Source organism: Lagopus leucura, unplaced genomic scaffold, assembly GCF_019238085.1.
Source record: "Lagopus leucura isolate 7727_CA_CO unplaced genomic scaffold, USGS_WTPT01 Super-Scaffold_54, whole genome shotgun sequence".
Lineage (NCBI taxonomy): Eukaryota > Metazoa > Chordata > Aves > Galliformes > Phasianidae > Lagopus > Lagopus leucura.
In genome coordinates, this window is record NW_024962251.1 from 1,581,809 (window position 1) to 1,604,756 (window position 22,948).

A 22,948-nucleotide genomic window follows, 5' to 3' on the forward strand; every position below is an offset into this window, starting at 1 on the left:
CACTGGAACAGGTTGCCCAAGGAGGTTGTGGATGCCCCATCCCTGGAGGCATTCAAGGCCAGGCTGGATGTGGCTCTGGGCAGCCTGGTCTGCTGGTTGGTGACCCTGCACATAGCAGGGGGTTGGAACTAGATGAGCACTGTGGTCCTTTTCAAACCAGGCCATTCTATGTTTCTATGATTCTATGATCCTCTGCTTTGATGGGTTTGGGAGAACCCAACAGAAGGATTTTCCCAGTTTGTTTCTGATTCATTTTGCTGCTCTCATCTCCCTTGACCTAATGTAACATGCCCTGCAGTCCCACTCCTTTCACAGCCTTTCAGATTTAGATATCTGTGTCTTTGAAAGAACTTGTGCCTGGTGTATGCATTTCTTAAGTTATGTGTCATGTTTTGGTATTCAGCAAGGGACAGAAAGAAATAAGATTTTTCACTGCAGAGATTCCCAAGAGTATCTCAGAGGTACTCGTCTTGTGATCTTGTCAGCAGGTAGATCTGTCTACATGACTTGCCCTGAGGCCAGTCACCTACTGCTTCAGAAACTGAGACTTCAGAAGACTTTTAGGAAATGAGAGTTTTGATGAGAAGAGGAATCTCAACAGAAGCAAAGCCAAAGTGATGTTGATCAGGAAAACTGTCTTTCAACAATGATTTGCCTTTCCTCCCATCAGTGTTTTCTGGTCAGAGTAAGGACCTTCAAATGAATTGGGCTAATGAGAGAACCCATGTAGCATCTTTGTTGTCGTTTTTGTTTGATTTTTGGGTTTAGGTTGTCTCCCTACCCTACCCCCCGATCCATCAGTGGATGATGGTTCATTGACTCCAAACAGAGCTTAAATCCACTCAGTACCCAATGTTCATAGCCTTATGGTACAGTACTGTTTATGAAGCTGCTGACTGTCACATACAGACATTCCCTTACAAAGGGATATATCTATGGGGAGGAAGCACAGCCAGGCTGTTTTCAGAAAACACCTCAAAATAACCTCTTCTTGGAGTACTTCTTGCCTAAGAATGATACCCAGTGTGATTTATGCTCAGCTTTATTAAGCAACCCGCCAAAAATTATATGTTAGAGGAGCATATCTTTGTCACAAGCCTGATAAAACATATTCTTCTGTCAAGTCGACACAAGTACAGTGTGTCTTATTATCTGCCCTCTGTGACAGATGTGATCATAACAGAGTGTCAGGGTGTGTGTTATAGAGGAAAGCACTAGCAGAGGTGTTTGATTGTGTCATTTTTAAAAATTCTATGTTACATTGCAGAATCAGTATCAAAACACATCCATGAGTAGGTTAAACACATGAAGGAAGCAATACTAACTCTTAGCAAGGCACAGCAGAGAGTACTTTTTATTGTTATCTGAGTTTGAAGTGTTTTATTAAATAGTCAGTGAGGTTATTCAGAAGATATGACAAAATCCAGTACAAGCTGTTAAGCAGCAGTAGGGGCTTTCTGTATCTTATGTGTGTTTTCACCTTCAGACATAAAACCCTGGAGGTGTCTCTTCTGTACCGTGTGAATTTTCCCAGAAGATTTGCACCTACTGTTGTACTTACACAGAGCAGATTAAATGAATGTCCTCATACACACAAAATGAAATATGCGTATCAGATTCTTTTCTTTTCTGAGATATCAAGCTCTGTGATTTTTGTTGTAAGTGAAATGAGGAGTGATACCATTGTTTAGTTATTAGAGGAACACTCCTGGCTCCAGCTCTGTCGGACTGTTCATTCAGACAGAATTCTTTGGCGAAAGTAATTTCCAGAACAATCAATGGCACATCAGAAGCCTTTCATCTTCAGAATGAGAATTGCATTGTTTGATGATAGATGTCTTCAGAAGTTAAAAGGTTCAATTTCTGCTTTACAGCACAAAGCTGTGTAAACGCTGCAGATCTGTCCCAGTGAGTGTCTCCAATGTGAGGAGAGTCACCAGTGGAGTAACCACTACTATCCTTCAACTTTTAGGCTGGGACCATGCATATGACTTGGGGGATAAAGAGGGGCAATGGTTTGTGATTGCCATATGGGGAGCTTTGGCAGGCAACATGAACTGCAAGAACCTGGAATCTGTTGTAATTCACAAAGGTGCTGGCCCATTGATGAGTGGCTTGATAGTTGGAGGATTATAAGTGTAATGCACTCTCACTTTTTTGTCCCCTCTTCCATACCTCGGATCCCTCATTTTTCAGACATGATTCTTATTTGCCACATCTGCCTCACTGAGTCACCAGGCTTCATTACAGCCAGAAGTGGTTTTAAATGAAATAAACACCTTTTGTGTAGACAGTAAAATCTTTGGCATTAAATATCTATCCCAGCTTTTCAGAAGGATTGAGCTGACAGAATCCTTGTACCATTCTGAAAGTTGGACTCAGGGTCCTGCTGACTTTAGCTCTGTCAGAAATTTTACCCAGAACATTTCTTCCGTATTTCATTTTAAGTTTTTCATCCTATCTATTTTTCCTTTTCAGGATTATTATCCCCAAAAGCAATAAAATTTGTCTGACAAGCTAAGCAGAATGATTATAAACACTCACAAATTATCATAGAATTATAGAATCACAGAATGGCTTCAGTTGGAAAGGACCTTAAAGACTCATCATATTCTAACCCCCATGTCATGGCCATGTTTGCCACTCACCAGAGCCCATCCAAGCTGGCTTTGAACACCTCCACGAATGGTATACACCCACAGATCTCTGGGCAGCTTATGCCAGGCCTCACTGCTCTCTGAGTGAAGAATTCCTTTCTAACATCTTACCTAAATCTTTCCTCTTTTAGTTTAATGGTGTTCCTCCTTGTCCTATTACTATCCAACTGTGAAAAAAGTTGGTCTCCATACTTTTGGTGTTGTGTATCTTACCCAGAAATAGCCCTGCACAGGAGCTTTTATCTTAAGCCTGAAGTACAATTTCCATGTTCATTCTTCAACTTGGCAAAGTGAGAACTGCTTCTGTCTGTAAGTTACTGCAGCAGAGGTCTGAATTTAGCACGGTATCTGTGAAACAGGAAGCCTTACCACTCACAGATGCAAGACACTATTGCACTGTGAAGGCTGTTGGTGAGACAAGGGCATATACAAACTCAGCAGGAAGCAGCAGCTCTCACAGAAAACTCAGAGGTTGTGATACCCCCTTCCCTCATAGCATCCACATTACTGATGCAGTGATTTTCAAAATACACAAGGATACAGAAAGCACTGACAGTAGAGAGTATCATCTGCTTCAAACACTACAGAAGTATCATCATCGCTCTCACCCTCAGGTTACTCTTTCATAAGCTTTTCAGCTATGCTTACTGGTCCTAACCTCAGTTTGTGCCGATGGTGATGGTGAATTCTGTGGCAAGATTTGCTCACAGGGTAAAGCACTGGCAATGTTTTTTATGGTTTGCACTTAGCAGAGTTGAAGTGTGATCTTACAAGCCTTGTTTGCTATTGCTTGGAATTTATCATTCAGACTATTTTTTTGCAGAAGAGGAAAAGGAAATGAGCAACTGAACTACTTTGCCTGCTTTGTTTCTATACTTCAGTAATTTGTCACTTAATCTTATCTCATCCAGTTGGCTCACAGAGATTCTGAGCTCAAACTCATGTTTCCTACTGGTACACTACATTTTAAGAATTGAAAAATGTTTTCCTGTACTTTAAAAACAATGACATTTCATCTAGTTTGCTACAAATGTGCTGACAGCAGCTGAAAATGTTCCTGGGCAAAATGTAGAGAAAGTCAGAACCTGAGTTGACAAGAAAAGTTCAGCATTAAACAAATGAATGTCCTCAATTAGACTGCAAACACACTCTCTAATTGTTTTCATTCAATCTGTTGAATCTACTATTCACATTAAAGAAAGTCATTCTAGAAGAGCAGTCCTGAAGATCTTAGAAATTTAAATAAGTTTAGCTATAGACTTCAAAAATGGGATATTAGTGATTGAAGCCATAGCTGCAGATAAGGACTATATGTGAAGTGGCACAGTTTAGCAAACTGAGAATATTCCAGTCCTTTAGTTACTGTATGAGTCTCAAAAGATCTCATATACTGAAGAGTGGTAGGAAAAACTGTGCAGTAGGCTTCCACAAAAGGGCTTCATATACCCATTTTTTAAAGACTGCCAGGACTTATCAGACTGCATCCTGAGGAACAAAAAGCCTGCAAATGTAATGTCAGTTTCTGTTTGAAATGTAGCATAGAATGTACATACGCACAGATCTGTTAGATCTCTCTCGATGAAATAGACATGAAAAATTATGGCACTGCATAGAAATCAGACTTTCAGCTGTCTTATCCACTGGTAGTGTGCAGGCTTACAATTTAGTGAAGGCTTTGTAAACATAAAATTTGATACTGCACTCATTGAAGACAGTCGGTCACAGTGGCACACGAATATAGGATGAGCTCTGAAAAGCAAGGGGTTGATCAGATATCAATATGTATGTCCCTAAACCAAATTATTCCCTGGAGGATTCTTTGATGGTATGAAATCCTTCATGATTTTTGTTTGCTTGACAACAGTATTGGACTAGTGAGAATTATGTATATTTTTATTATCCAGTTGGACTTTATCTAGCTGGTTGGTGCATGGTGAAGAAGGCTGTCATCTGAATCTGTGTTTTCTTCAGGAATCCTGCCTGCCCAGGTGTATAGTTTTGCTCCTTTCTCACTGGGATAGCGTTTTCTGAATTCTGCAATTTTATTTTATAACAACCAAATTGGCCTCAAGTGAGTTTGCTGTAACTAGAGACATGTCACACTCAACAAAACAGTAGGGTTGTGAAACAGATCCAGTTGCTGTGTGAGCTCCACTAGGAAGGAGGAGTGACCAGCCTGGAAAACCTTCACAAAAGATGCCTGAGGAAGTTCTGCAGCCAGAAGCGACAGAAGGTGGGATATTTTTCAGTCTGGATATTTCACTCATCAGTGCAAACAGTGTATTTGTTTCAATCGTATTAACTGATTCCCTCATGGCATCCACATTACTGATGTAGTACACAAGGATACAGAAAGCACTGTCAGTAGAGAGTATATCATCTGCTTCAAACACTACAGAAGTATCATCATTGCTCTCCCCCCCAGTTTACTCTTTCATATGCTTTTCTGCTATGCTTACTGGTTCACTTCACCCTCTCCAAAAACTTTCTCATGCTTCTTCTGCTTCTCTTCCAGCTATTTCCTCTTGCCTCTACCTTTTCTTTGAACATAAACGTACTGCTTGTCTTTAGCTACCTCAAGACAAACTAAGATTCTTAAAATTCTAATTATGGTTGTGGTCTGATATTTGGAGGCAACTACTGTCATATTGTTTTCACTCATGCTGCATTTGTCTTGCCTATTTAGATTTATAAATGTTTGGAACAGGGACATTCAGAAGACAGAATTCTGAACCTGGATTTGCTTCAGTCCCCAGTCCACTGAGATACGCAATATTACTGACAGTAGTGCATTGCAAGGGTTAGGGATTCATCCTAAAACTATCTTAGAAAAAGAAAACTTCTGGTATCTGCAGTTCAAGAAAAAAATGTAATAATCTGCAAAAGGTTGAGAAGAGAATCATGGATTTCTAGTCTTATGACTAGAAAATCTACTTGATAAGTAAGAGGAGCTTATACGACTTAACTTTTCAAAGAGAAGATTAAGAAGTTCTTCACTGATGACTGGTACATATCCAAATTAAAAGCCCTTCTTTAAAGAAGAAAAGATTTAACAAACTGTAAGGGCAGAAATTTGATGCTAGGCAAACTCAGAAATAAGAAGTCAGACAGAAATTTCAAACACTGGAACAGTTCATTGAGATTTGCTGTGGGATTATCTATGGCATGTTTTTTATAAACTAATCGTGGAGTTTTTACAAATAAATAAATAAGTGAATTCAAGCTGATCTTGTATTACAAAATAGTCTATGTAACATTGGAGTTGAAGATTCTTACAGATTATGATGAAACATAATATTGGACATAGTTTTGAGGGGAAAAAAAATGTAAAAAGCTGAGAAATACAATAAAAGCACCCAATGATGTATGTGAATGAGGTAGCTAATACTTCAGTGGTAGCAATTAAAATGTAGAAAATAAAATATGAATGACTTTTAAGCCTTTTTGTCTTTGGTAGCCCTATATTTGAAGCGTATTGTTCTCAACCCCATCAAACACCTGAATAACAGGAGAAAACTGCTTGTGAAAGCAAGAACAGGTGACGTCAGACAGGACTGACATCTGGATTTGGAATTTGAATTAGACTACAAAGTCTGATTGGGATTAAAAGAAAGAAATGCTGAGAGATCCCTGAATACAGAAGAGAGAGAATCTGAAATGAAGACTGCCTGCCAGTCTAGTCAGAGAGAGGAGACTGGTTTCAAAACAAGTGACGTCCTTACCTTTCTTCTTTTCCTGTGTGGGGAAAGATGTGCCCTTGGTAGCTAAAAGAATATGTAAAACTAAACAGTTAGGGATGTGGCTCTTTCAGATTAGTTTCATGCTTTACTTTTGCAATACATCCCATTAGTGTAAGTTATACTTACTGCTCTCTATTCGTTTAAAATAGATAAAATCAGGTTTCCAAGATCTTTTCTGCCTTCTTAGTCTTTGTACAAGCGCTGGGCATGTTAGCATATAGGAGGCAAGCAGGATATTTCAGGAGCAAAATAAGAGCATGGACTGCAGTGCCACATCTTAGTAGTTTTGCAGTGTGCAATCTGGGCAGTCTGCTAATAAAAGAGAAACAATGTACCTGGAGCAGTCCAGGCACAGATTAGTATGAAAATACTGTAAAAAGTCACCACAGCTCTCCTGTAGTTGCCTTCCTCCTTCCTGCTGTGCTCTACCACTTAGCACCAAGAGCACATACAGTCACAGGATTCCAGTTCCATTTATTTAACCTTGAGATGCTGTGTGCCTGTTTATCCCATTCAGGTAACACAGTGGACTAGCTACCAAATTCTTCACTGATGTGCTATTAGAGATACCTGGTAGCATTTCCAGAATATCTGGTTTAGTAAAACTTGCATTTTATAAAAGACAAGGATGTTTATGATCTGTGAAGCTGAACTGCAGTGTAGGATCCCTATCATTGAAGGATGAAGGGATCTTCTATCCTGTAGAGTTCACATCAAGAGCACACATGTTATAGATGTCTGTAAATTTCTTACTTGAGCTAAAAAGAGGTTTCTAGAGTCTTACTAGAGCTATAGTCTCATTTATTCCTGAGTGTGATCCTCTCAAACACTGGTAGAATTTGCTACTCTAAATTAAAAATGCACTCAGAGACGGGGAGTTGGTAATGTTATGTCCCGAGGTCTCAGACCAGCAACTCTGGACCAGATCTAGTGCTAACATCCATCTTCAGGGTGCAGATTTCACACCAGGCTGGGAGATTCACAGAAGCCCAAAAAGCTGAAGGAGAAAAGGCTCTTCTCATTAGCTGGTGCACGTTCATAACAGTTCTCACAATCCAGCCCCAGGTACAGGGAAAGAACAACTCAGAGTTTCCTGAAACTGAACTTTAAGACAACACAGCCCTTATTCAGTCTAGTTTTGTTTTTCTTTTTTTTTTTTGAGAGAGAGATTCCTTAGTCCAGTTTATAGCCTCCATCTGTCTGTATCATCCAACATTTGAGTCTGGCAGTTGTTTTCATGCTTGAAACTTGATTGCAACACCGAAGATGGTAGTTTTACTTGGCAGGCTCACTTCTGGGATAGATTTTCACAGTGTCTTTGCAAATTTACTTCTTATAGAGTAGTTTCATTCATTTAAAGAAAATGGCATAGAAAATTATGGGCAATATAATTATGCTGATGATACTTTGATATTGATTTTACGACTACAGCAAGAAATCACTATTCATTTAGCTTCTAAAAGCTGTAGTACCATCCTGAAATGGACCATCTTAAGGAGAGACATTTAGAGACAGTTTTCATTAACAAAATCCTATGATAGAATATTGAAGCCTTACTCTTCTCACTGGTGAAAACAATTACGAGAAGATATCTCAACTGACACTGAGAGCAGTGGTCTCTATGTTTATCAGAAATACAGAGTAGAGCAGGACAAGGATGGCAGTCATCGAGAGCAGAGTTTCAGGATATATCCACTGTTTTCTACTCTCTGGTCATACAGATGTTTCTGATTAGTTCAGCTTGGTCCAGCCAGAAGGTTTGTGACTTTCTGAAAGTAAAGGCTGTAACTGAAGTTGACCTACAGTGTGGCTGTGCTCCATACTGAAGCACTGCATTTAAATGTTCAACTACTTTTAATTTATCATGATGTGACACTGAAAGAAGCCCGCTGAAACATCATAGCGCGAATAGGCGAACACGCTCTGTTTGCAGGCCTATTTTGCCTTCAAACAACCTCAGTGGTGCTGAGATCAGGTTCTAAGCTCCAAAAAATATCTTAGGTATCCCAATTCTTGTAGCATTTCTCATTGTGCTCTACCTTATGTTTGGGATCAATAGTAAGAACTTTTTGAAAACTGAAAAATACATCTTAAATGTGAAACATTTTTTTTCAATTACGTGTTTTTCCAGAAAACTTGGATAAGTATTTGTAAATCCTCTGATTTACAAATATAAGTAATAACTTGGATAAGTAATTGTAAATCCTCCTCGGGCTGGGAGAAACAAAGCAAGAAAGTGAAAACAACATTTTACCACATCTGGGAAGTTGTCTATATGTCCATATTCAGTAGCATAATTGTGAAAGCAGCAAGAACGGTACAGGATAAAAATAGAGGACTGAACCATTTCTACAATTTTGGCTTCATGTGTACATCTTCTCCCACCTTACATTTTTCTTCATCCAAAGAAATTTGAGGTTCAAACATCACCCAAAGAAATTGCCTCCTCCAATTTAATTTCACTTGTTTTGCAAATGCTACGCCTGTGGAAGAAATAATATTGCAACTACAGCATATATATATTTTAATGACAGAGCTGCATATGCAGCAGTTTCCTACCAGACTCCACTTCCACGATTTTTCTAAACCTCAAGGCTTATGGAGTGTCAGACACACAACACAGAAACGTGTTTGGAAAGCATTTTGTTTTGTTACGAACTTATAACTAATGTTGGCAACTGCCTGTATTACAGTAAGTGCATCCCCTTCTAGATGAGCTGTTTTGCATAAAACCTCACTAAATGATATTACAGTATCAAGAGGGTTATATTTTGGAACTGGAGTCATCTCACAATAGCACATAGTGGTTGAGTATTGGCCTAAGTATAAAAAGGGAGAAGTTATCTGCTGGAGGCATTAACATACGTTTTTATGTATTTTTTTTTCCCGTGTCACTGTCTGTTCATTCAGCTTGAAATGACTGACCACTCTGTATCTGCAGGAGACATTTGAAAAACTGTCGTGCACATTTGGGAAAGAAATCGTCTGATCTGACCTGTTTGCTTGTGAGTCAATGTAGCCCAGCAGGTGGCAATATAAGCACTTCTCGTAATTTGAAATCATTAACCTCTTGTCATCCAATAGCATTTAGTCATTTATAGCTTTAGGTTGCATGGAAAATAAGACTCAACACTGAAGGTGATTTTAATCTAAATAATGCAAATTCCATGTGTAGAGTCTGGCATTCTTTCCACCTTTGGATCCTTCTTGTGTCTTTGGGATTTACAAAGCATTATTACATTCATCTCAGGTTGAACAGAGGATCTTGCAGCTGCTGAGAGTGGATTACATCTAGAAACAACTCAGATATTCTCTTTCTTTTTGAGTGGCTTTTTGAAAATTGACAGCAAACTCTGATCAGAGATTTCTGCTGAACTGCTGTTCTAAGCAGGTTTAACTTATGAGTCACATGAAATAAATATTCTTATCTGGTTAGAGTTTCAAAAGTTTTGCTCTATCTTTGATTAATCAGCCTTCTTCAAAAGCTCAGTATAACTTTTAGCTCAAGTCTCCTGAACGCCAATTACTTTCGTATATAAATTTATACTGAGCAGAATGTTTTACTTCTAAACCCACTCAAATGAAGAGCTCATGGGGGGGAAAAAAAAAAAAGAAAGAAAGAAAGAAAAAAAAAAAAGAGTGTACTTTGCAAAGAATATATTTAAGGAAGATATTTCTAGCTATAAGCTACTTTTGTTAACAGGCCTGTGTATCTGTAAATGCTTAGAGAAATACAGTGAGAAAGTGAGCCTAGTGGACATTGAGTTTTCTTCCAGGCTTCTGGGTACTAAAGTAACTGGAGAGTTTCCCAGGGGGAAATTAAGAAAGAAAAGTGCTGGAGAGCATCTGGGAACTCTGCATGTACTCTAAGAGATCTGACAGACACTAATAACTGTAAGACTTTGCACTCCCTTCTCACCTTCCCATCTCCAAGTACTTTAAAAACAGATATTAGTTGGGGTTTGCAGCCTGTGCCAGGACAATCCCTTACTGCCATTTGAGGGCTGAGGAATTGCTTAAAATTCATATTACATGTTGCAAGACCATTTTCAGAATAAGTCAGCTGCAGGTAGACCATGTACAAATGAGAGATTGGCTCACTCTAGGCATCATTGCTGAGTACCAGGTGCCCTTGTCTCTCATGAAGAAATCCTCCAACAATTTCCAAACCCACCACGCACAGCAGAAGCCAGGAGATATCCTTACATGATGTGAGAACCGTTCAGAGGACACAAAACAAAAATCTCACATGCTGCACTGCAGTTTTCTCAGCATTTGATCCTTAGCTGTCTGGTACAGTACTTGCCCTCTAGTTGTTTTAAATTCATTTGGTTTATTTGTTTCCAATTTCTTTCCTGTTTTGCTCTTCTCAAAAACAGAACAGAACAAGACAAGCCTGTCTCAGTCCCAGACATAGGCCTGATCCAGAGGAGATCACTATCTGCCTTCTGTCCAAGCTGTTGCAAGAGGCCAGGAGAGGGCTCTTGTTTTATCTTGATAGGTTCAGGTTAGCAGGTTAGCAGGTTGCTCATGGCTGTGGCAAGAGCAGAGGCTCTCTCACTGGCAGGAAAGAGCATCTTTCTGTGTCATCCTGCCAGGCGGCTGCTCATGGGATTGGACTGCAGTCCAGCAGGCCAGCACTTTGTCACAGCACTTTTCATGAGCTGTGGCTCCCTGGCCCCAGGGCCCACCCTTCAGATGCAGCCCACATGGGAGGAAAGCACCAGGACTCTGGCCCACCACCACCATCTGGATTTGATGAAAAGAACCCAGGCTCATGGCCACCCAGCAAGCGTGGGCACGGACAACTCCTTTAGCCCAGCTCTCTGCCATTGCATGGGCCCCCAGCTGCCAGGCGGGCCTTGCCTGAGTGACAGTGCAGCTTTGCTGTTAGCTTGCTTCAACCCAGGCAAGGAGGAGTGGGAGGTGCACGAGCAAGAGCGTGTCTGGGAGGTGCCTGCTGGAGTATGGGAAGTGTTAGCAGCTTCCAGTGCTCCTCCATATCATCCCCTCCTGCTGCATACCACCCACAGCCTGCATCAAGGGGCTCACTTGCTTTGTGGCAGCTTCCCCTGCCCAGAACAGCCCCCACCACACCACAGCCAGGCTACCTCATTCTACAGCGAACTCAGCGCAGCCTCCATCATGTGCCAGGCCCCACAGCTACCCATGGAGGCAGCTGTCCCCTGCCACAGCCCACAGCAGATTGCCTAGGAGGCATCAGAAGAGATTGGTTGGAGTCTGGGCTTCCCAAAACTGAAATATACCACAGAAAGAAAGAATTTACTGGTTATTTTTCCCTAGGAGAGGAAATCTAAGTTATGCTCATCAGAGTATGTCATAAGGCTGAAATTTCTTGGTGCCCTGCAAAGTTACATTTGTTCAAAAAACATGTCTACTGGAAAAAAAAAAAAAAAAACAACAACACAAAAACAACTACAACAGAAATACTAGTAGTGCAGGCAGAGAGGTGAGTCTTTCCTCCCTTCTATTTCCTTTTATCTATCTATCTAACCATGACTGTGTTAGCTTGCTTCAAGTGTCAGCTGACATATTTTAAACACTGCCAAATCTTTATGGGGAAAGTTGATGCGTAAGCATAGTACATGCTGTACCACAGACTTGGAATTTTATGGACCAGAAATCTGGTGGAAGATCATATTTGCAAAACGAAAGAAAAAGAGAGAGAAAGACTGACACCTGAATCTTGTTCTCACATCAGAGAATACGCTGAAATTACTTTTTCTTTCAGTGGTGTAACTGAGACCAGACTTTGGCTGCAATCATGTATTCTTTCATAGGCAGAAGACCACAGCCACCTTGGGGATAATGGTCAATTATATAACCATCAGGCTGCCTTTCCTGTGCAGGTGGTGCAATGTTGTATTGCATGTTCCTTCTCCTCAAATATCTGACTTACTAGATCTGCAAAAGTCACAGTCTCTATGAGCTGTTTGTAACAAAGAAGGAAATAATGGTCAAATTCAAATGAGCCACAGTTTAAGTCCAGACTGGAACACTGCAAAAGCTGGGGCTGGAAAGGAAGAATTTGTTCTAAGGGTTCAGCTCATCTAATTAACATAGAGCAGAAATAGGCTGGGGGAAGCTGTTTGGCGCCTGTAAATGTCTGCAGGTGCTCAGCATCAATTTAGATGAGGCTCAGTGTGAGAATCCACAAATGTAAGAAGAAATTGGACTATTCCCCGCACATACATGCAGGATTACAAGGAACAGAAGGAACAATTTTTACAATATCCTCCTGACCCTGAGTTCACCTCATCCTTTTTCAGTACATAAACTACTGTTAATATCAGATGTGACACACTGCAGTTTGATGTAAGCCAGTACAAAATCACACATGGTTCTTTTAAAGAAATGAGGCAACTGGACAGAATCAAAGTTGGCCATATTTCCACCATTTCCTGTGTGCACCTGATATTTGCTTCTACATGTTCTCAATTTCTATTGGAAACACAGCACATATTGCACAGTAATGCCAAACAAAAGGAAACTTTTGCATCCTACCAAAGCTCAGTGGTGGTTCATGTTTATCCTGGCTACATAATTTACCTCTCAAAACCTGTAGTGAACCCTCAGATAAGCATTAAAGCGTGGTGAAATACATTTAAAGCCAAGAGGCAGCTTTCCCAGTCTCTTATTCATTGCGTTATGGAAGAGAAGAACAGAGGATGTGGTGCCCATGGTGTGCACAAAGATGGGGAAGAGCTTTCGGTGTCCCACAGATGGTGCTTGCAGAATATAGGTGCAGAACTCTAGCAAAGCTGATCAGAGCATGAACCTAGCTTTGGAAAAGAACCTGCTAGTTAGTGGAGCAGTGGCTATTGTATCTTCCACTCCTCACCAGTATCAGAAGGTGCCAGGAGGAGCAGCTGAAACTGCTGGTAGAAGGAGTGCGGTAACCAACTGCATTTTGAGAGCTGCCACCTGTATTAAGTAGGGGGAATGGCTGGCAGCTGATTACAACAAAGAGCACTCTCCAGGGAGATGATGCTGTTCTTACTCATTGATCTGCTGTGTCAGCTTTTACAGATGCTAAAGCCAGTATGTCATCTTCAGTTGGGTTTTCTCTCACCACAGGCATTATTTGGACTCTACCAGCAGCCAGACTCTCAATCTGTGTTCTTGTCATGACCCACACTGAAACAGTGCTTTCAGGTCAAGTTTCTGACCTGGAGATAAAAGGAAGGGCTGTAAAATTTAAAAGTGATTCCAAAAGAATTTATAAATATTTTAAAATAAAATGTATCCTCTTCCTTCACCAGACTGTTGACTATATGTCACGTAAGCACTGGAAAATTCCTGTTGAGAACAAAACTTCTGAAGTTGCAATGACCACCACTGATTAACTCAGTTCATGGAGGTCCTGAACATAGTATACATCTGCAAATATGACAGGCAGTGCTGGAGCTTTGCAACTATTCACCAGTTAAATAGTTCGCAAACTATCAACTGATAAAGAAACAGAATTTAGAATACTGAATTATCAGTAGCTTCTGCCTAACACTTGCCTCTTATCTTTGTCCATACTACAAGCTCTCCAGACTATGCATCTGTAAAATGTTCTAGGAATAACTGTTCTTAGCAAAGTGCAGGTAATATGAAGCGCTCACCCATTTTAGGTCTGCAGGATATACAGAAATCTTCAAATTAAATACCTTCAGATACACAGAAGTATTATTTATGGTCATGTCCGATGACTTTTACAGTCATAGATTTTTTGCCCTGAACTTTATATTTTTATTAGTCAGTTATTACTGAAAGCCAGTCAATATCGAGAGAAAAAAACACCCAGTTTGCAGTCTGAATACACCCCTTAAAGTAAGCAGTATACACAGCACAACTTTGGATGTGTTCTTCTGTGTGTTTGTATACCTGTCTCTGTTACACAAAGGGAAAGAACAGAAGATTGCTTCAGAAATCAGCTGAGGAGGTGAAATACATGTGGCAGGATTTTGTTCCAGCATCTGTACGGCTAATTATTATATACTCAATTTACTTCCTCTTCATGAAGTATGAAATTTGCTCACAATTATGGGTGCAACACAAATGTGTCACTCTGTGAAAGCTGATATATTGTGTCAGGAAACACCACAAGAATGGGTTTTATCAAAAAACAGGGAGTGGGTGAACCTGGCAAGTTGCAAGAGGTGGGTAGCCAAAAGATTATCATTCCCAGTGGATTAATTTTTACAATACGAACTGCACTTCATGTTTGTTCTGTTAGAACACGAAATACACGCTGTCGCTGGAAAGGAGTACTGTAGTTTTAAAGCAAGGACAAAAGCTCTATCGCAAACAAATGTTTGTTCTCTGAGAGTGCGTTTTGGTTGTGTGGGGCACTCCTGGACCTCCACTCTGTCACCAATGTGTCACATAACACCACAGATACACGGTCCCCAGCTTCCACATGAGGTGCTACTGAGCCCTCCCAGCAATGCTGCTTCACCATTAACCAGGCAATTGCAGATGTTCCACGCACAGCGCTGCTGTTAGTCACAAAGCATAAAAAAACAAACCCATCCACTTTCTGGAGCCTTTCATAGAATCATAGAATGGCTTGGGTTGGAAGGGACCTGAAGGATCATCAATTCCAACTCCCCTGCTGCATGCAGGGCCACCAACCTCCATATCTAATACTAGACCAGGCTGCCCAGGCCCCATCCAACCTGGCCTTTCAAATGACCTGTTCTATTCTTCAGGCCTTGAATTTTAACTTTCAGTCGTTTGGGCTTTTGTGTAAGTCAATTTTTGTATTAAATAACCAAAGCCAAAATCCTGGACGAAGCAAATAAAGATATTGTGATTGATTACTCAGAGCCAAAAGCCAGTGGGGCATTTTCCAGGGATGTTGTTCTCTAGCTGAGTTGTTTGTTTCATATTAGCTGATTGTTCTGTGAGCGTTCAAATACTCCCTGTTTCTAGTAAATTCTAGTAAGTTCTCTAAAAACTCCCTGTTTTCTAGTAAAACCATAATTTTCTTCTTTGGCAATGGAGTTGCAACATAGTCTTGCCTCATCACAAAAAAGTTATGAAGAATTAGCAGTAAATACTTAAGTGAAGCAACTCCTTAGATATGCAAAACAACACTCACAATCTGGGTATTTCTGAAGGCTCAAATTCTCCATTTTTCATTGGGTCTGTATCATTACAACTAGTATTTTGGAAATTGCTTTTGTTATCTTTGCCTCTAAAAGACAGATTTATTTAGTTTAAAAGACTGTTTTGATGGGAAAGTTTTTGTTTAGGTTAATTTCTTCCTTTAAGCTACAAATCTGAAACCTAATAGCATCAGTTCACCTCTTCTTTCCAAATCAAATCAGAATGTCATGCCTTTTCTCTGACATGTTATGCAGATTTTTCAGTGCCTTTTGTCCGTTTTCCTTTCTTTATTGCTCAACATATTTCATGTACATTAGTTTTCTCTTCTTCATAGCTGAGAAATGAAAAAGCCCCGGTGATGCTGCCCACCTACAATCCCTAAGTTATTCGTAATAAAATACAAACAGATGAGTGACTGCTGTGTGAAATATATGTAAAATACTGGTCTCTGTTAAAGCTTTGTGGTACAATTTGAAGCTTCAAGAGAAATGTTTTTCAAAAGCAAAAAAATAAAAGTGCTGATAAAAATTGCCTCAGAGCTTTGTCAGTATGCTGATGCCCTGTGTGACTCATGGCAGCTGCAGAACACAGTTCTGATTTCATCTTTATATTAGGCTTTCTTGTATTCCTAATTACAAGCGCATAAAGGAGCTTGGAAATAATGAGAATTCTTTTCCTTTTATGCTCATAGTGTTTATGCAGTCCCAGAGTGTTTATCCAAAGCATACTTGTTTCCAAAGGATAATGACACTGGTACTCCTCTTCAGTGAAGCGGGCAAACCAAACAGCATAATTTTAAGTAGAAACAGCAACCACAAAAATAATAATACAAACATGCTAAGGAAAGTACCTGATATCTCTGTTCAGCCACCCTGATTCCTTCCTTTTAGCTTTTCCTCTCTGATTTAGACTTAAGCCCACTAATACCTCCCTTCTGCAACTTGCTCTCTATGTTCAAACACTAACCCTTGAACTTACATTAGCACAACAGATGTCATGCCAACCCTTTCCTTTATATGCAGTCGTACACCTACAGTAGTTTGTCAAAACTGAAGCATCCTCTTCATATTAAAGGAATATAGAGTTTTATAACTGTGACTAATTTCTGCTGTTTGCAATTTTTCTGCAATTAGTATTTGGAAAATAATTATTAAATAGCTTGGAGTTTGTGTTTTGTTTGTTTGTTTGTTTTTGTTTTGTTTTGTTTTTTTTATGCTTTGAAACTGTTTCCAGGCTTACTTAAATTAAAATTTACATTGCTACCTCTGACTCTCTTAAGCTGCAAGACACGTGCTCATATCTTCACTCCAGCTAGTGTTTTCCACTAGCATTACAACAGCATTTTTGTGTAAGCAGAATCAGCCTTACTGCATAAAACAATATAAAAAGACAGTAAGATCCATCCTGCAGCTCCTTTCTATTGATGTCCAGGTGCAGCATAGCTCTAAAGCTCATGTAGCTTACTTAGAAGTCTGAGCTCTAGCAGTTCAAAATGATCATCCAAGACTACATATCAACATGGCCGGGGGAGAGAGGAATGGGTGGGGACAAAAATAAATAGATGAAATAAATAAAAAATGAATATATTCTGAACTTTCTTGAAAAATTAAAAAAAAAAAAAACAAACAAACAAACAAACAAACAAACAAAAAAAAAACAAGTAAAACCCCTTCCTGTGTCTGTTTCATGAATGAAATCAATCAGTCAAACAAACAAACAAACAAATACATACTTGGTGGAAACAATAAATTTCCTTTTTAGATCACAATCAGAGAAATAATAAAATAGGAAATATACATCAGGCTAGTGAGCAGCATCCTTTTTTCTTGACAACTATGTTATCAGGAAGCTCTCCAAGGCAGGGCATCACCAGTCTTAGTCCCTTACTCTGCCTGATGGGATGGAAACAGTCATCTGCCTTTGATGCATCCCACCATGCCAAGCAGTACCTGGGAGGGCTGGAACAGGGCTTGCTAATGTAACTTGCTAACTGTCCTATTTTAAAGTTTTCCATTTGGTATAAAGAACTGAAGAGTTGTTGGAAGATACAGGTGCTTTATCTCAAGAGACTGTCAAGGCGTCCACCAATGCAAACAGCTTCTGCAGCCTTTTTTGTGCAGTAAGCATTCATATAATGTCAACGGTCTCTTTTAAGCATTTTTTAGTTAAATCTTTTCTGAGATGGAAGACACAACTGCAAATTCCTTCTCTGCCTGAATAGCGTCAAGCTGAACTTGTCACCTACCTCAGTATGGCTTATTCCATGTCTGAGGGACAAGCATGGTGCTGTTCACTCAGAAAGTGCCACCCTGTTTAAATTGTGACTTTGCAACCACCGACCATATCTCCAGAATTTTTCCTATCAGCAGTAATCTACAGAGTATGCTGGGAAGGCACAATGAGCCTTGGAAAGAGAGGGAACAAAGTATGGAGCAGTACTCTGGTCTTTGTTTTTCCTTCTGATTTTGCTTGTCTGCAAATGCAGCAGAAAAACTAGGGGTTTTCCTTTAATAAACATACGACCAAAGATGGATCCAGGGAAGGCCGGGCCAAGTTCTCCCAGTCTAATTTTATGGGACTAGGAGGCTCAGCTCAGTCAGCCTCAGAGCCCCTGAAGGCAGTCACTGCTGCTGCCATGTCGACCCTGTCCACTTCCCCTGCTACGCTTCTTGCCCTTCCCTTTTGACTTGTGCATCAGTGCCTGTGGCAGCAGCACAGAGGGATTTCTGCTCCATGCTAGGTCAGAGGCACTGAAATACAGGAAATAATAGCAATACAGTTATGTAGTGTCTGCCGCAGAAAGGAAGTAAAAGCTATTTTAACTTATCTTGGTGTAAGCAGGCACAGTAGAAATTCCACATGCAACAAACATAATGACTCATATTAAAAGTATCTTGGCTACAGTGTGATTTTATAAGGTGTGTATGCCCAAAGACCTAGACTTACAGTTACAAACAAAGAAACAAACAAAGAAACAAACAAAAAAAAAGAGAGAAAGAAAACCAATTCCTGTTTCAGAGTTACCATCCCAAAATACTCAACAATTAGTTACGTCCCCTGGAAGCAAAGTCCTTTATCCTGCCTGCAGCTTCTCTGGGTCTGTGGAGCTGTTACAGCGGTTGCATTTTATTATGAGGCATTGCCTGTGATAGTATTATCAGACTCTCCAGACATGATAGCATGAGGTAGCTGTCACTGTGCTGCTGTAGTATATAGTCTGTCACTGAACTTTTCCATAACGTAACTGAAACTATCACAAGAAATAACTTAGGTTTGGATGGTATGTAAGTGCACACAGCTTGTGTGCTGGGATGGTAGTGAAAAGTGCCATTTCATAGCAAGAAAGAAGAGTCGTAGCTCGTGTTTCTTTTATTGTTGCCAGTTGCAGCTTCTTTTACCCAAAGAGAGTCAAATATGCTGCTAAGTGCTTGCAAAGCCCTGGAATGTGTGGTTTACAGCGGCATTAAGAACTGACCTATAATTACAAATAGACATGGCGCTAGTAATCTATTTGGTAAGCTCCTGAAATGCTGACTATTTCATTCCTTCTTATAGACTGAATTTAGGTTGTACAGAGGCAGGAGAAGCAGTGGGTCATAGTTTCCCCTGCCTCCCCCTTGGTTTGTTTTTTTTTGGCAAGCAAAAAGGCTTTTTCAGAAACTATCTGGTTGTGAACAGCATTCTTTCCCTTCACAGCCTGCTAGATGTACTGACTTGTGTGAGTCTGAAATCTAGCCATCACCTATGACCAGAGTACCAGCCCTAAATACAGTGTTTAGAGAGCAAAACTAGAAATTCTGTCTTTGGTGTTTTGTTGCTATTGATATAAAATTAGAATATTTCCAAGTCAGATCAAGTATTTTTTTTTAAGTAATTGAAGTTTTCAGTAGTACAGCAAGCACTAAGAAGTGAAGCCTTCTTGGGGTTCTTTTAAATCAAGAGTCACGTAGAACCTAAGAAAATTTATTCCAAAATGTCCACTTGCTCTGGTCACTGTTATACAAAATCAATTTCTGTATTTAACTGAGCATTATAAAGAACAGGAATGAGAGATTATGCCCAACTGTTCTTTCTTGAATATATTTAGAAAATGCTGTTTTCCATTGCACACATTTACCCACTTACTTCAGCAATGACATATTTTGAATCTGAACCCCGGAGATTAAACTTTATGGCAATGGCAGAAAATTTAGCCGATGAGGCAATGCCATGTGAATAAATCATCATTTAAGAGTTTCAGTTTCAAGAGTTATATCAGAATTCCTATTGCTAGTCCTAAATGATGAAAGAGATGATTTCAGAATAGCTGAATAAACCCCTATTAAGATTTTCAGTACCTTGTGCTCAGTGGTTCTCATTATTCACCAAGTGACATTAATCCAAACTCTAAGTCCTTCAGAATGCTTTTTCTTTGCTAAATATTTTGACAAGAAAAACAGTAATAAAACTGCTTGATCTGCAACATTTAGAAGAGTGTTTTAATTTTTGTCTTCTACAGGGCTAAGATGTCACGATGAGGTGTACTAAGAGTAGTAGCTGGAAGTGGAAAATGCTCAAAATTCTTACCAGAAGAGAAGCTAGAAAGGTCTACCTTCTTATGCAGGTGGAAGCCTTGCTCTCTGCCCCAAGCTAGATGGGCAATGGTTATGGATCTGCTCCACTTTAGACGTGATTTTGGAGGTGGAAGTTGAGCAATACTGCTAAGGGACTAATGAGAGTTTGAATGAAAAGCAAACATTATCTCAGGCTAAAGCACTATATATCTTCAGCTATCCAGAGTTACTGGTGCAAGTACTGCCTTCTTACAAACTTTCAGACAGAGATGCTGTCAAACTCAGACATTACAATCCTCATTTTGTCCTTCATTTGGAATTTTTAACTTTAAGAAATTGCAACAATTCTATCACAGACTTCCACAGGAACAGGAGACAATGGAAGACATTTGAATATTGGAAGGGACTTACAGGGACTTACATTTGGAGGTGGCTTCTGGTGTTCAACATGAACAGTTTTTAGGCTTGCTGACTATTAAGAAATAGATATCTGTATTTTAAGATTGTTAGATATAGATATCTGCATTTAAAAAATAAGTAGAAGGGGATGAAAGTTTCAATGAAGCAGCAATGGGCTACACAACACAGCAACAGGAAGAAATTTTACCCCAACCTCTGGTCAGAGGAATGGCACCAAAAAGTCTAATCTAGGCACAAATAGGTTGATGAGTGGCTCTCTCAAAAACAACAGTAACAGTCTTCAGAAAACAGCACCCACATGAAAGTTGATGAGCTTCTAATTGCATACTTATCTATACTTAATCTTCTTTTCAGTGCTTCTTAGTTTTCTGTCTCTCCCAAATGTGAAGTGTAATAGATGATTTCGATTCTAGTAACCACATAATCAGACAGCACACTGTACAGTGCTTTTCTGGTGCTTCCCTATTGCTGCTTAGATGCTCTAACCCTCTGATTGAATTAATACAAAAGAAAGAGTCACAGAACACCTGAAAACAAAGACAGTGTGGCAAAACTAAACTGATCACATATCTCAGTGTCAGACTGTGTTGTATGTGTACAGGTGTCTTTAGAGCACAGCTCACAGGTAAGCTTTTGCCTGTAATGTCTTCTTACAAGGCATCTGATGTTAGGCACTGCTTGAACAATGAACATATTCAAGTAAGGTTTTTAATGGGAAATTCTCACCAGGAAAAGAGAGGTGTTTGTTACAAGTAAATATTGAAGACTGTTCAGCAGGAGCAGAAGAAAGGCAATATTCATCACCTTGGATAGGAAAGAGGTTACACTACAGTCTTTGAAGAAAAATACATTGGATAAAATTTGCAGTTTTAATTGGGAAAGGGGGAGAATTAAATTACAAAGAAAACATGTTGTCATATACTTCTGGAAGCAAAGATCTTTAGGCTCTGAGCTCTGGAAGAACCTTACTCACTCCAGTTCCAGGCATATAAATAGGATGGATAGGACAAACAGGGAATGCATGTACCTGTTAAAATCCCATTCCTCCATCTAGTCTTATTTCACATCCCAAAGGTAAGTACAAAGATAGAAAGTGAATGCTTTTTATCTCTTTACTGTGGAACCTTGGTCTGAGTTCTTCTACAACGCACTTTTTGATTCAATCCCTCTTCTTTCATTTTACTGTCTGCTCAGCCTGTGTCCTGCTGGCTTTGGCTGATTTTCTCTTCAGTCTTCTGCAACATCTGGTGAAAACAGAGACATTTGTCTCTTCTCTTTAGTAACTTAGATGTGGCTTCATACTTTAGGGATCTCATTTTGAAACAAATTTCACTGAGAATATAGTAAAAGATAGAATTAGTGACTTTTTTTAGATAGTCTTACTAGATATTTTAATTGTATACTGTTCCATATCCTCAGAAAAGATGATCACAAAGGACAGGCAAACTTTCCATCACTGCATTTTGTTTATCAAAGGCATATAATTTTGTCATGGTTGTTACAGTGGTCCAGGCTGTATGTGAATTCTGCTGTGCTTTCAGCACCTCACTGCACTAAGGAGTATCAAAGTTTTGGGAGGGGTACTGCTGGGAAAAGGCAGTTATGTTCCTTTTTCTATCTCTCACACCTCCCAGCAACAATCTGTGCAATGCACAAAAGCAACCATTAGAGTCTTCAAATATTTCAGCTTACCATGTAGTACAAGTATTTGAGTTTGCTCTCTGTATGTTCAAATTATGTTCAAACATAATTTATTGCAGAAAAAATAGATTTTTTTCCTTTATTTACATCAACATTTTGTTTTAAAAATAAATGCATGCTGAAACTTGAGCTGGTAAGTCCGGTCCTGTGCTAGTCTCTTTGAATGAAAATCTCATATGATGAACTTTTCATGAATTAGACATTAGGATTATAACAGAAAAACATTGACTTATGAAAGTGTTCCTTCATGCATAAGGAGAAAGTTTTATCCAGCTTGATCCTATTATAGACTCTGCTAGCACAGCTTATACTCTTACCATAGCAGTGCTCTGTAACACTTGCATAGCTAAGTCTGTCTTTATTTCCCTAGCACTAATCTCCTCAGCAGCACCCACCTCTTCCTTTATCTCTTCTAGACTTCATAAAAGTATTTAAACAATTTGCTTTGGCTAAACAAGGAACATATATATATATGCCTTAGTTGTGTGAGTTCATAAGCTGCGATACATACATCGAAAATGGCTAATAACATAAAAAGATGTGAATGAAAACAGTAGTGATGATAAACTTATTCCTTGCTTTTAAGAGTACTGGTTTCATGGAATAAAGACCTATTTCCATCGTCTGTGTTTCTCTGTATTATCATATAATAACTTATCCAAATCTAAAAAAGAAATGAGGCCTAAGTGCTTTCCTAAAATAAAGCACTGCATATGAAACTTTGTTTATTAGAAATGAGAGATTTGATTCTTCAGAA